The sequence below is a fragment of the Podarcis melisellensis genome (genome assembly GCF_964234715.1).
Source record: "Podarcis melisellensis genome assembly, chromosome: 11".
NCBI lineage: Eukaryota > Metazoa > Chordata > Lepidosauria > Squamata > Lacertidae > Podarcis > Podarcis melisellensis.
Genome location: NC_138543.1, coordinates 3,107,589 through 3,121,559, shown reverse-complemented (window position 1 = coordinate 3,121,559; position 13,971 = coordinate 3,107,589).

The window sequence follows — 13,971 nt, the reverse complement described above, 5'->3', positions numbered from 1 at the left end:
CCAGATGAAGATTTTGTTTGTTTTGTTTAGTGTAAGTGCACTGAATCAGTATGCTTGATACCCACGAAGAATGTGGAGACAATGCTGATTCTAGCTGAGGGACAGAAGAAAGAAGCAGACACCAACACATGAAATTAAACTATTCATCGCTTTCTGGTAGAACCATGGCATACAACAAGGTGAGGTACAGAATTCAGCCAGTGGTCTGCACCCACAGCCTCCCTCCTGTGGGTCACTTTGACAGGTGGTTGGGATTGCCCATTTCCAAATCACCTGATGTCACCACACTGTTGGGTGACACATTTTTTCTTCGCAGTCTGGATTGAACATACACCTCACTGCAAAGGAATGTTTTTGGGGAATGTCAGAGAGCAGCCAATCCTAGGAGCCACTGTTGATTAGCACTGATGTCAGGTCCTGCATACATCTGGGATTTGATCAATACCTCCTGAGTGGAACTAATCCCAATGGGGTTAACATTTGGCAAACTGAAAAGGTGTCAAACACAAGGCCACATTTGAAGGGTCCCAATTGCATCTTTGTACCTTTGTATCTTAGGGGGAAATGGCCAAATCAGGACCTCTGCTGAACCTAATTAGGCCCATGGGCAGGTGGTTTCCAATGCTGGCATACCACAATAGCTAAGAACAGTGTGGAGTCCCAATTTCTTCACTGAGATGTATAGTGAGAACAGCAGGGAGACTACCGGTAAGTGTTTTGTAGCTTGTTTAATGTATGAGAAGGACAGATATGAAGTTGGCTCTCCATGTAAGATGTTTATAGCCAGCAGCAATGCCATCAAGATGGGACTTTGGGGCAGACATCCAGGGTCCCACTCAGCAGAATGAGAAAGACACCCCTAAATACAGCAAGGCTGGCTCACCCCCATTTGAAAGAACAACATATCATGGCCCCCCTGAGCAACAACCTCCTAAATGAGTTTGGTACTGTGGCAATGATATACAAAGTAAATCTCACTCTACCAAAAGAACACAATGAAAACACCATTGGACAGAAAAGAGCACAGAAACAAATGATTATGAATTAGAAATGTAAGATGAGCCTGTTGGCTTAGGCAAATGACCCATCTAGTCTAGCACTGTTCTCACAGTGGAAACCCACAAGAAGGATCTGAGCACCAGAGCATTCTCCCTCCTACGGCTTCTAGCAACAGGTATTCAGAAGCATTACTTGTCTCTGACTATCTCTGATCAGAGCTAGCAAAACAAACAAACAAACGAACAAACTTGAAAGCAAAACAACATTTTCATATGCCATACAGAGTGACCAGTCATAGCCCATTGTGCCAAACAGATAGGTCAGTGTGTTGCAGACACTATGGGGGGGGGGGTTGAGTTTTATATGTCATTTCTAACTCTCATGACACCTAATGTGAACATAGCCCCAGTTCTGCATAGCTTGTTGCAAGGTAGAACATGCCGTCTCATCCCTGTTCCTGACAACTTCCTGCGTCCTCATAGGCCCTGATACAGGGGTTGCAGGCTCACTCTTCTGATCTCTGCTAGCTACTTTTGATAGACTCTGCTGGGCTCTACCATTCTGAGTGTGGTTAAACACAATTCAAAGACTGATCATGGCCTTGTTCTCCAGTAATTTGTTTGCAGAGCACATGAGCTGAAGGTGGATGGCAGCTGCACTACCAGTCTAACCCCAGATGCCAGGTCTTCAGGCTAGCCTTCTCCTGATGTTTGCACATTCAGGATGGATGTCTGAAAAAAGAACCCTTTGCACAAGCAACAGCTCAGAAGCAACAGCTTGTACCACATGACCAGGACACCCACTTGTGTTGGTGTCCTGCAAATGTGGAGCCCCCGTGTGCATGCAGCAACGCAGTCAGATGGGTCAGCATGAGGACCAAATAGGATCAGTTGAAGATTGCCAGTCTGTTATTTTAATTTTTTTAGAAATGGGGAAAGCCAGCAACAGAGACTAGCAGTGTTTGGCAAGCAAGTAGAGCTTAGTGGTTCAGGGTGGGTAGTCAGTAGGGCACACACACACACACACACAAACAGAAAGAGAGAGAGAGAGAGAGAGAGAGAGAGAGAGAGAGAGAGAGAGATGTATGTGTTGTGAGATTTCTCTCTCTCTCTCTCTCTCTCTCTCTCTCTCTCTCTCTCTCTCACACACACACACACACAAACACACACACACACACACACACAGGGCAAAACAGCGAATGAGTGACCCCCTCCTTTGAGGTACCGTTTTTTCACATCTCCAGTTTTGAACCACACCACTAAAGTCATTTATGGGACTAGATGACATCTGATTATGGCTAACAAAAGTAGTTTTTTGCTCATGAGTATTCAACAAGTGAGTTTCATTGTCAGTAATTAAGCAACAACAAAAAGATCTGGAGTCAATTGGTCCTTGGAATGTTTCAGTTCAAACTCCTGGCCCTTTATTTAAAGAGAGTGAGAAACTGGAGAAGTGATATACATGTTTCTGCCTTACGTATGGATTACCAATTGCCAATTAAAATTAAGCAGAATCTACTCCAACATTTCTTGCCCACATCTGATAGGAACTTCATTTTTATTTTTTGCACAATTATTTCAACCTGGTTTCAGAGAGGAATGCAGTCAAATGGAAACCACTGTAGATCCCCATGCAGATTATTTTTACTGCTAATTTGCTGCACAAATTTGTCTGCTTGTATTTAACTTAAATAATGCAAGAGGGTTTGATGCCAACCTAGTGCTGCACAATGCTGAATTTGACACCCACACAGAGTTTGGGTTATCTGGCTTGTCAAAAAAGGTTTTCCCCCTCTGCTACCTTCAAGAGGGCAGTGAGTTCAAAGAAAATGCTTGGCAGAAATGGAAAGTGATGCATTATTCTCCCCAACCCCATTCACCTCCCCCACCACATAGCTACACTTCATAATATGCCATAACATTGGCAAGCAAAGCTCAGAGCTCTTTAAGAACAAGGCAAAGTTCATGAATAATGGTTGAATTAGGAAACTGATAATTAAATGAGACAGCTGAATGCCAGTGGAGTCCCCAGTGGAAAGTACTCTTCATTGAAGATATTTTCCACCTTTCATTTCCCCCCACTTTTGGTACAATCTAGCAGTTCATTACTGCAGACATTTTTAAAAATAAAAAAAATCCTGTATGATAAAAGAAATATTCATGTTTTTCACTTAACATTTTTGCGGGGTGCTTTCTATTTTCTAAAATGTACAGTTTGGAAAAACACTACAAGGCATTGTAGTGCTCTGGTTCTGTTTGGCAGGTTGCCTGTAGCAGGGAGAGCTGGGTGACTTCTGTTCCACCTCTAGGCCAATGGCTTTGTGGGGCTTCAAGTTTCCACTAGTGATGGAGGAAGAATTAGTTGGGTCCACTTTTCATAGTGGATTGACCCAACCCTGCAATTTCTAAATGGTCTTGGAATCAGAATAAAACTCCTGGTTGGATAATGCACTTCTCCATATTTTATGATGTGCACCAAATATGTTTATTTTATGTAAAAAGGGGGGCATACAAAATGTGTACAATTTAAATGTGGTCTTTTTGCATATTATTTCAAATACCTGCACAAAAAGAGGCAGCAACAATCTATGATTGAACAACAGCAAAGCAGAATTAAGTTGCTCCATCCATCTCCGGGTTTAATTCCCCCCCCCCTGACTTTTTGTGATCCGCATGAAGCTCCTGGGCTTAGTCACCCAGAGGTTTACGCTAAGACATTGTCAATATGTGGATGACCCACAGTTTTACCTCTGTTTTCCATTCCCTGTTCCAAGAAGGCAGTTGAAATCCTGAACAGGTGTATGGAGGTGGTTTGAGGCTGGATGAAGGCAATCTGAAACCAGAGAGGGGCTGTGTACAGACAATACATTTAAAGAACATGGCTTCCACCAAAGAATCCTGGGAACAGCAGTCTGTTCAGGGTGCTGGGAACTGTTGTTCTCTGAGGGATGAACAGCAGTGCCCATAATTCTTTGGGGAAGCAATGCACTTCTGTGTATGTTGTGCATACAGCCAAGATGGAGGTATTGTGGGTTGGAAATTGGGCTGAGGTGTGCAAATGATTCTGGATAGAGTTGCACTCTCTAAAGAGTCAGGAATGTAGTTTGGGAGTCCTCTTGGTCTAGGGCTAGGCATTATATATGGAGGTGCAGGTAGCACCAGAGGGGTTTTTTTACAGCTTTTTACAGCTGGTTTAGAGAAACAACACTTTGCTTCAGTGATATTGTGCTTTGGTCACATCCAGGAGAAAGTATGCTAATATGCTATAGGTGGGGCTGCCCTTAAAGGTAGTCTAGAAACTCCACTTTGTGCAGAATACAGCTGCTAAAACACTTGTAGGAACTAGATACCTATTACACTTCTGGGCCCTATTTAAGAAATTGGCATCAAATCATACCCAGAGATGGGGAGAGTATCTTATATGTGCCTGCCTGGCAGTGCTTCTTTGTATGTGGTTTGTAATATTGTTCATTGTGGGTGGTTTAAGTATCAGAGAGACTGTCTGAGGGAGTGAATGATTGCAGTGGTTGTGTGAGTGCTTGTTTGAATTTTACACAATGTCTTGTCGTACTCTCTTATTTATTTATACTGATAATGGATATTCTTTACACATTTGTTATTACATAAATAATTTGAGATGTTTCTTAATGTAATATGGGATGCGGGTGGCGCTGTGGGTTAAACCACAGAGCCTAGGGCTTGCCGATCAGAAGGTCGGCGGTTCGAATCCCTGCAATGATGGGGTGAGCTCCCGTTGCTCGGTCCCTGCTCCTGCCAACCTAGCAGTTCGAAAGCACGTCAAAGTGCAAGTAGATAAATAGGTACCGCTCCGGCGGGAAGGAAAATAGTGTTTCTGTGCACTGCTCTGGTTCGCCAGCTTAGTCCTGCTGGCCACATGACCCGGAAGCTGTACGCCAGCTCCCTCGGCTAGTAAAGCGAGATGAGCGCCGCAACTCCGGCCACAACTGGACCTAATGGTCAGAGGTCCCTTTACCCTTTACCTTTAATGTAATATATATAATCTATATAAAAAGATCTATATAGTACTTATTACGGAAACTGCTTTGAGACCTAATAGTTAAAAGGCTGATTTTACTTACATTTTTTTTAAGGACAACTTGCTTTTAACATTTGATTTTATTGGTATTTTAAAATAAATATTTCATATCATTTTATGCAAACCAGCAATAAGTGGCTTTTCCAATAAAATGGTATATTAATCTTACGAAAGAAAATAAATTAAAGGAACATAATGATGTCAGTAAGTCTGCTCCTCCTTCTATGTGTCCTGTATGAATCTGACTGTCTACAATCTTGCACTTATTTTCAGATGAATGTTGAATGGGTTAAACATTTATCCCAACTGCATAAATGCATTCAGTGAATGCATGGCAAAGGAGGACTGACCCATAAATGGCAACATTCATTCACCCTTTTCATTTGAAATACATAAGCCATGTCATCTCAGCACTCCTCTTTCCCACTCTCTTTTTTCTTTTTTCCTAAATGAGATTCACGATGAATGTCAATGTTTCTTAGCAAACCTACTCAGACTTTTTTTTAAACCAGTGATTCTTAATTTTGCTCTCTTGACAGCTTTGCTTCTATGTTGCTGCTAGGATATTTTTAGCAATCCTGCACAAACATCAGGAAATTTTTCACTTTATTTTGAGGGCCTTAACATAAACACCTGAGAAACCATTAGTGTTTAATATGTACCTGTAATGCCTGGTATGCGTAATAATATATTACTGAGGGAAAATGTATTTCCTTAGTGTAAGAATTGGTGGCTTAATACAGAAAGCAATATGATTTTTCATTCTGAAATGGTGTAGAATGTGGAAAAGTGAGATTAATTTTTGAAAAGAAAGAATGTGGGAGAATGGGCAGGGAGACCCACCTATTCCCTTTCTCCTCACTTTTAGACAGAAACTGTGTAGTATTTCCAATAACATAACAAGGTAGGGCAAAGAGCAGAGCCTTCTTAAGTATATCCGGCGCCGTGGTGCAAAGATCGCTCTGCCCCCTCCCAGTTTCCCAGAGTTGATGACCTTTTTACGGCATTGTCTGCAGCTTTGCGGGGCTGGAGGAGGCGGGCAGCAGCTGGAGGACGGCTCCTCTGGCGGGGAAGAGGCGGAGCTGCTTCAGCGAGGTGGGGGCAGTGAGCTGATGCCAGGAGGTGCCGTGCCCAGCCCCCGCCTCTTCCCTGGCACCCTCCAGAACTTGGCGCCCTGGCGCCCTGCGCCACTTGCCTCTATGGACAAGACGCCCCTGGCAAAGAGAACTATAGAGCTGCCTCCAAGGCCTGTGCCTTCAATGAGAGAACACCCTTCTCTGATTCTGTGTAGGCTTCTGGCAGTAAATCCCCTCCATATGATGGAGCTCCTACGTGGTAGCCCAGGGAGCTCCTACGTGGGTAGGTGGGTGCAGACCATAATATTTAGTGATTTAGAAAACTTATAAACCTCTTGATCAAAAAGTGTACGGATAAAAAGTAGAACACAGCAAAAATCCACAAACCAATGAAAAACATTGATAAAATCAATACAGCTTCTAAAACAAATAAAGGTATTTTAGAAAGAAGCTGGCCGGTGTCTAAAGCATTATAGGCAGGGAATCACAAAGCTCAGGTGCTGCCTGTAAATAGGTGAAACAGGTGAAAAATGCCTCCTTCTGCTGAATGGAGGATCTGCTGCATCAGTGACCTTTCCATCAGCAGAAGGATAGTATTGGATACAAACCACAGTGGATTCATTTTTGACTATTTCCAAGTATAATTCTTCCTAAAGTTTAATTTACATATGCATGCTCATTACTCCACGTCTTGTCGCTTCTCATGGAGTTTCAGCACTTGATAACTTGCAGCAATCCGTGTGAGCAATTTCTATTTAAACATATTGTGCTTGAGCTGAGATGAAAGCTCCGTATGTGGTGCTTGATGTGGGATGGTTTTTGTCACACAAATGGTTAGTCACTGCGCAACCGACCCAGAGAGGGAGGAGGGCAACTCCACGAAGCCCCATCCTTTGAGGATTTTAAATGCCACCAAATCTTATGGAAGAGCTGTTGGCCAGGAGCAGGCACAACCTCCAGACCTGGATTTTGCCACCTGCTCCCTCCCAGATTTTGCTCCCAGACAGGGGTGCCAACTTGAATAAAAGGGGGGGGAGCAGTAAGCTCTGGACCATGTAATCAATCACAGGACAGAGCACACCCACACCACCTGAATGCCCATCAACTTTGGGGGCCCCTCAAATATTATATGGGGCCCCCGAAGAGACCTCAGCCGCTAGGCGTTGGCTCCTATGCTCCCAGAGGTTGCTTCTCAGAAGGACGTACTCTTTGTCTATTGCCGAGATTGAGACAGACGGAACCTGAGCCCAAATCAGCACAAGGGGAGGGGAAGTCTGTCCTTTGGGCTTTGGGTGAAAGACCTACATGTAGAGGCCTTTCACAAACAACTTGTACTATGCAAAAGGTATATATAAATATTCTCAACAAATGGGTCTGTGACTCACTCTTTTGTTCAGATATAACTTGAGGAGTAATCTCACTTGGATATTATCTGTCAGTGGCTCAGGTCAAAGGACTGGCAAATGTAATGTGCAGAAAGGCAAAGAGCAGGCAGCTGGCTCCACACCTAAACTTCCTTTAAATGCTTAGCCTTATTTCCTTGGAATTGGATCCCATTGGATATCTACATGTACTTCTGTTGTGAGTTGTGATATTCTCCAGCTTTCTAAACATAGTATTTTGTCACTGGAAGCAGGGCTATACCCCACATCTCAGTGATTTCTACCAATTGCAGTGCTGAGCATTGTGATTTTGTGAAATGTGATGAACGCATATTTGGCAATTCCAGTGATATCACTGGTGGAGATAGGCATGAGTCCAGCTCTCGTCCCTTAAGTTGGTAATGAGGAGGATGGTGTTTAATAGCTGAATATTTCCTTTTACAACCCCCTCCCCCCAAAAAAGACTGCCATTTAACAACAATGATGAATACCAGAAAGGGTATGTCTTCCTCACAATCATTTTTTATGAAGTCTGTGTAGCTTCTTCTCTGCTCTTGCCAATGGATGGGCCTTCAACATCACTATCTCACAGCCTAATCTGCTTCTCATGGTTATCAGGATAAAAGGACCAACACAGGCTGTCTTGAGCTTCTTGGGAAAAGGATTGCATTCAAATGTGTTAAACAAATGCCATATAAAAGAATAAATATTGCCTTATTGTTGTTGTTTTTAAAAAAGTGGTACACATGAATATGGCTGTCCTGTTGTAAGATCCACACCCCCAGTGTCATGGCCCTAAAAGCAAATTCTAAGGCTTTTTATCATCTGGAAATGCCTCAGGTCTATCATTATCATTATTAAATATGTACAGTAGTGTTGTCTATAGTTGGGTTTTACAAGTACATTGATTTAGACTGTAGATATTTACATCAGATTTGAATGTAGACATAGATGATATAAGCATTGCCACCATTTAGGTTAAGCCATGGACAATTAATACATTAAAAGCAAACATTTTTGTTGTAGTGTGGTGGTGTTCTTTTTTTAAAAAAGAAAATGTTTATTATTTCTGCTTGTTTAGCTTTACATTATTTTCAGTAAAGTAGTATTTTCCTCTGTCATGGTTAGTCACCACACTTTGCAAATCTACAGTGAACTAGTGTCATAATAAAGGTGGTTTCCTTCCAAAGCAATCTGTTTAAATAACATTTTATAGGCATAATGTGATACATTATGAGGAGAGCCTCACATTTATAGCCTCGCTATAGCTTCAAACGTTCATCATGCTTTGTGGAGTGTGTCATTAAAAATACATAGTTGAGCAATTGATTTTTCTTCATATGGTGTAAATGGCAATCCTGGGAATTTATGGCACTGGGCGGGAGGGGAAGCATCTGGAGAATGAAGAGCCTTTCAAGCCAGCATAGGCAGTCTTCCCCAACCAGGTGCCCTCCAGAAGTTTGGGACTAGAAGTCCCATCATCCCCAGCCATGCCAGCTCAGGCTGATGGAAGACCAAAGCATCTGGAGGGCACCTGGCTGAGAAAAGCTGCGGCACAGGACAATGGATTGGGAGAGGAAGGAGAGGTGGAAAGCTCAGGCCAAATATGTTTCTGTAGAGTGGGCTCATCCAGACTCCCAACTGCCCTGACACTTTCCTCTGGGAAAACCTGATCTTTATTGCTGAGTCAAATGTCAATCAGGTTTTCATGGATTGATGTTCGCTCGGATTCGTTTAGCGCTAAAAAGTAGATTTTCCTGGGAAAGCAGCAGGGCAAATGGAACTGTGGGCAAGCCAAGGGGCAAATCCTAAACCCAGCCCACTGCATCCTACACTGGCCCTTATGGACAGATTCACTGCACTGGTCCTTGCAATATACAAACCCCCTTTCCAGACACATTCTGCTCAGTGGTGCATATATTATAATATACTGCAGAAAATCACCAATCTTGTGGGGAAAAGTCCCCATTTACCCTGAAAACTTGGTTGTTCTTTGCCCATGCTTTTTACACATTTACAGTGCCAGTTGGGAATTGATGAAACAATCTACCCACTGTTGCATTTCAATTAAATACTTGAATTATATCCAATGTACATGTCTATCTAGGTTTGCTGTTTCCTCAGTGAAGGAACTTGCTATGAGATATTTTTAAAAGCAGTCTCACCCAAAAGAGATACCTGATTACTAGTTGATGAGGTGATTATTGAATTTATTGGTCTCCAATCTTCCATGCAATTTGGCGAGCAACCGATAGAATAATTTTACCAAAAATAAAAGAAGTCCAGTAATATATTACAATGAGATTCTGATAATAGTCTCCAGAACTCCAGGGAAAGTTTCTAACCAGCATGTACCTTTACAGCATTAATTAAGCATTATCCTGCTTTTAACCACAGTATATATACTGATAAAAATGACCTGCCAAGGAACAATAAAAAAGGCAAATTCAAATGTTCTAAACCTTTGTTTTTGTCCACACCTAGATATGAAGTACCTTCTGAGGTTCTACTGAATTAATGTAATGAGGCACTTAGCTCCTCCATGCTAAAGATCCTGGCTTGTGCATCAGTACTCACATAGATCATTAGACTTGTAGAAGTCAGCTGGTACATAACCTGTTCAACTTGGGTCCACCATCTGTTGCTGGCATGGCACCATCCATCAACCAGTGTGACCAGCAGAGTATGCACAGCTGCAGCAGAATCTTCCAGCAGAGCACCAGAGTTTTCTCACTTTCCAGTGGTCAGTCTTTTCCAGAGTTCCCTGTTAAGAAAACTCCTTTCCCACTCAGTTCTGTTCAAAGTACAAAGCTTTTATTGCCCCCCTCAAACGTATTGCAAAGTTGGATGCGGTCTGTGGTCGGTGGGTTAGACTTCCATGGAAAATGCATAGAGTTGTACACACACCACCTTCACACAACCAGGAACCTCAACTACACAGGGTTCCAGTTAGGCAGTAGGTGCATAAAACTCTTCTTTGCAAACACCCTTGCTCAACTCATGGATGTCAGAGGGGTGCATGATGTCACCAATGGGATCAGAAAGAATGACCATGTTCTGTTGTCCATGAGTTTACCCTACACTGGATTGTTGAAATGACAATACAATGTAATGTGAACATGCACCACTGCTAATTTTTTTGTGGAAAGTGTAGGGTGCAATTGTGGTTAATACCAAGTGAGCATTCCAACCATGTGAAGAAAGGTTTTTATCTAAATGGCCTTAAGAGATATTTTAACATGATAGAAAATGTATCCTCCCCACTTTAAAATGACCCATATGAAATTTATAGTTGTGCATTCATAATGTTTCAGCTAATATTTCCATTGAAAACATGCATTTTCAGAGACTAGCAACAAGGAAGATATTCATTTTGTAAAATTTAGTAAAATGTCTGTTAACTTGTTTGACAGATGAAATCAAATTCTCCCTCAACTCCCCCTTGCAAAATTGCAAAATGTAGAGCTAGGTATTTAGTAGGCACTTAGGACAATGTTTTATTCTGTTTGTATGCACAGGAGGCTACTAATTTTACATTAGTTACACCATTTTTGTAAAACCGTTGCAATTAAACAACAATAGCAACATTTTCCTACAATAGAAAGTGCACATTTTTCATTACATAGAAGGATGCTGATGTTAGCAGTTCAGCTAGTAGAAGTCATCATAATTCTATGGAGATTATGTGAGCTAAGTTGATTTGCACCCAGAGAAGATCAGAACACCCCACCTCATTTTCAAGGAACTCATATTATTGTCCAATAGTTATGGATGCAAGTGGCCAGATATAGTTGTGATTTTTATTCAGTGTATCACCATAAGAAGGAACTCTTAGATCTAAATGGCCGTAGATATTTTAACTTATGATAGAAATTTTCTCCTCCTCCCCCGTAAAAAAAGTGGAATATTTTTTCAGACTCCAGTGTTTTGGGCCAGCAAAAGAGACACACACACACACATATATAATATATTCTTCGAGATTTCATATATTATTTGCTTTTCCCACAATTCAGGCTGCTTTGCCAAAGAAGGATTTTCCTGCGACACATTGAAGCTTCTCTTTTTGAGTGAAGAGGGGGATGTAGATTCTTCTTAATTTCTGACTTAGCAATAAAGTAACAAATCTTGAGCAAGATAAGTTCCTATGAAGAAATCCTTAAATCTATAATGTAGCAAGGCACAGATCATACAAAGCAAAGGAGCATCTGGAGTAACGGTGGGGGTTTAAAATATTCTAGAAATGAGAATTATAATTGCATGTTATATCAATGCCTGCATAATGCTATATGTGCGTGAACAACCCCCTCCCCCCCCCCCCGCAATAGCTAAGGAGGCATTTTTCTGGCTTCTAGTTCAATGATAAAACAGATTAAATATTAAAAAAAAAACATCCATAAGTATGGACACAGTTCTCATAAATGAAATATAAGTAGAAGTCAACACTTAGTTCAGTTTACCTTCCGGGTGTATGGGTCTTATAAATCATTATACTCTATAGCCCCCTTTTGTTTGTTTGTCTGTCTATCTAAAAACTATATCTATATTGTAATTTCCTGATTTTTCCCCATTACAATTTACAAAACTGTCAGGTGTTCATGAATTAAATCTATAAAGGAAAAAAAACGGATTTAAAATCTGCAAAGTAATGTGAATTTTTTTTCCTGCTTAAAATAAAATAAAAATATCAGAAGTTTGGGTATTAGTAAAACTTTCTTTTTGTCTTGACTTGAATAGCACTCCTGTTAAAGTCTCGGGCTGTATAATTCATTCAAATTGCCACCTCTGCTCTGCTGTGGTTTGTACTTTTCTGATTTCCTCTTGCCTTTTAACTCTGCCCATATATTTCTTGTCAAGCACGACCAATGCATTTTAAAATAATCATGTTCATTTTAAATGGAACTTCCCTAGTGGCCTTTTCTCTCCCCGCCCCCTAAACCCTCTCATTTCTCCCCTCTCTTTCTGACCATCCCCCCTCCACCTTATATTAAAAGATTCCCTGCTGGAATTTAATTTTCAGTTAAATCTTTACCCCACCCTTAGGGCTCCAAGACAGAATGAAATAACTCCCACTAAAAAGTAATGCAGCACTCCTAGCTATGGTCATGTAATATCAGTTGTCAGGCTGTCAAAGCAAATGTGAAATCTAAACTCACTGGTTTGGCTAGTAAAGGATGTGTGTGTGTGTCTGTGCGCACACATGGCTGTGAGCTGATGGGGAGGAAAAACACAACTTGTGACCTCAGAAACAACTATCCCTCATATTTGTTACTCAATATGCTAGAGAGTGTAGGGTGTTATGAAAACACAATCCTCTGTATACCTGTATTATTTTTTGCCCCATCGTTTGTGATGAAACAAAATGGAATAGATGAATGGGGGTGGGACATGGGGAAGGTCTCTTCTCGTATCTTGAGGAGCATGGCTGCCTAATGATTTCGCAAAATGCTCTGAGAGGAACCGAAGAGAATGAAAGCTGCATTTTATACAAAAGCAAGGCAAAATGGCAAACTGAAATGTTCTTCCTTTCTCATTTCAAGAATGAAATAGGAAATATAGGACTGTATGTGTGAATGTCTGGGAGAAGCTACATCTGGGCAAAGAAGCAAATAGGTAAACAATGTAACTGTTTAGTCTGTAGATTCAATTGTATAACAATGAATTCCTTTCCAAATGACTATGATAAAACTGTGGCAAATTTAATCTTGGAGATTTTTGTACCTATGCAATCAATTGGTCATATGTGCATATACAAACAGTTAATCTCAAAACAAATTAATCTACAAAAAGAAAAGAAACCCTCAAGTTTTCTGCGATCCTGGGATCAAGGCACTGCTATACAGAAGGGTTCATGGGTATAACTAATACAAGGTGACAGCTCAGTTTGGATCTGTCTGCTTCTCCCTAGCTAGACAATTTTCATGAACTGTTTGTTTACCCATGAAAAGCTTAATTCAGCTCATAGAAGAGATGTGTAGCTCTCATCTCAGTGAGTAAAATGTTATAAGCAACCAGCGAGTTATGCTGTTGGAGATTTGGTCTTTTTTAGAGAAAAACAGCTCAGCAACTAACATCCAGTTTTTCCACTAAAGAAGGCAAGTACTTGCTTTCAGGAGAAAACCATCTCTGTGTGAATTCTCGGGGGGCCAACTGCAGGGTGGGGAGGGAGGGAGAGTAGAAGATATTTTAACTGACAGCACTGTTGTGCACAGGCAAGTGGGAGACTTTCAAGAAGCACCACAGTCATTTCTCCTATACACGCACACACAGATAAAAAGAGAGAAGAGAAAGCTAAACACACATGGAAAATTAAGTGTTGTTTGATGAAATATTTTGCACTTGATAAGTGACATCCAAGCACAAAACCCATGCGTAAAATGCAATTTATTGATGCAGTCTTTGTTTAGAAAAATCACTACAGAGAAGAAGCCACATCTTTCTGCTTGCTATTCTCAAATATT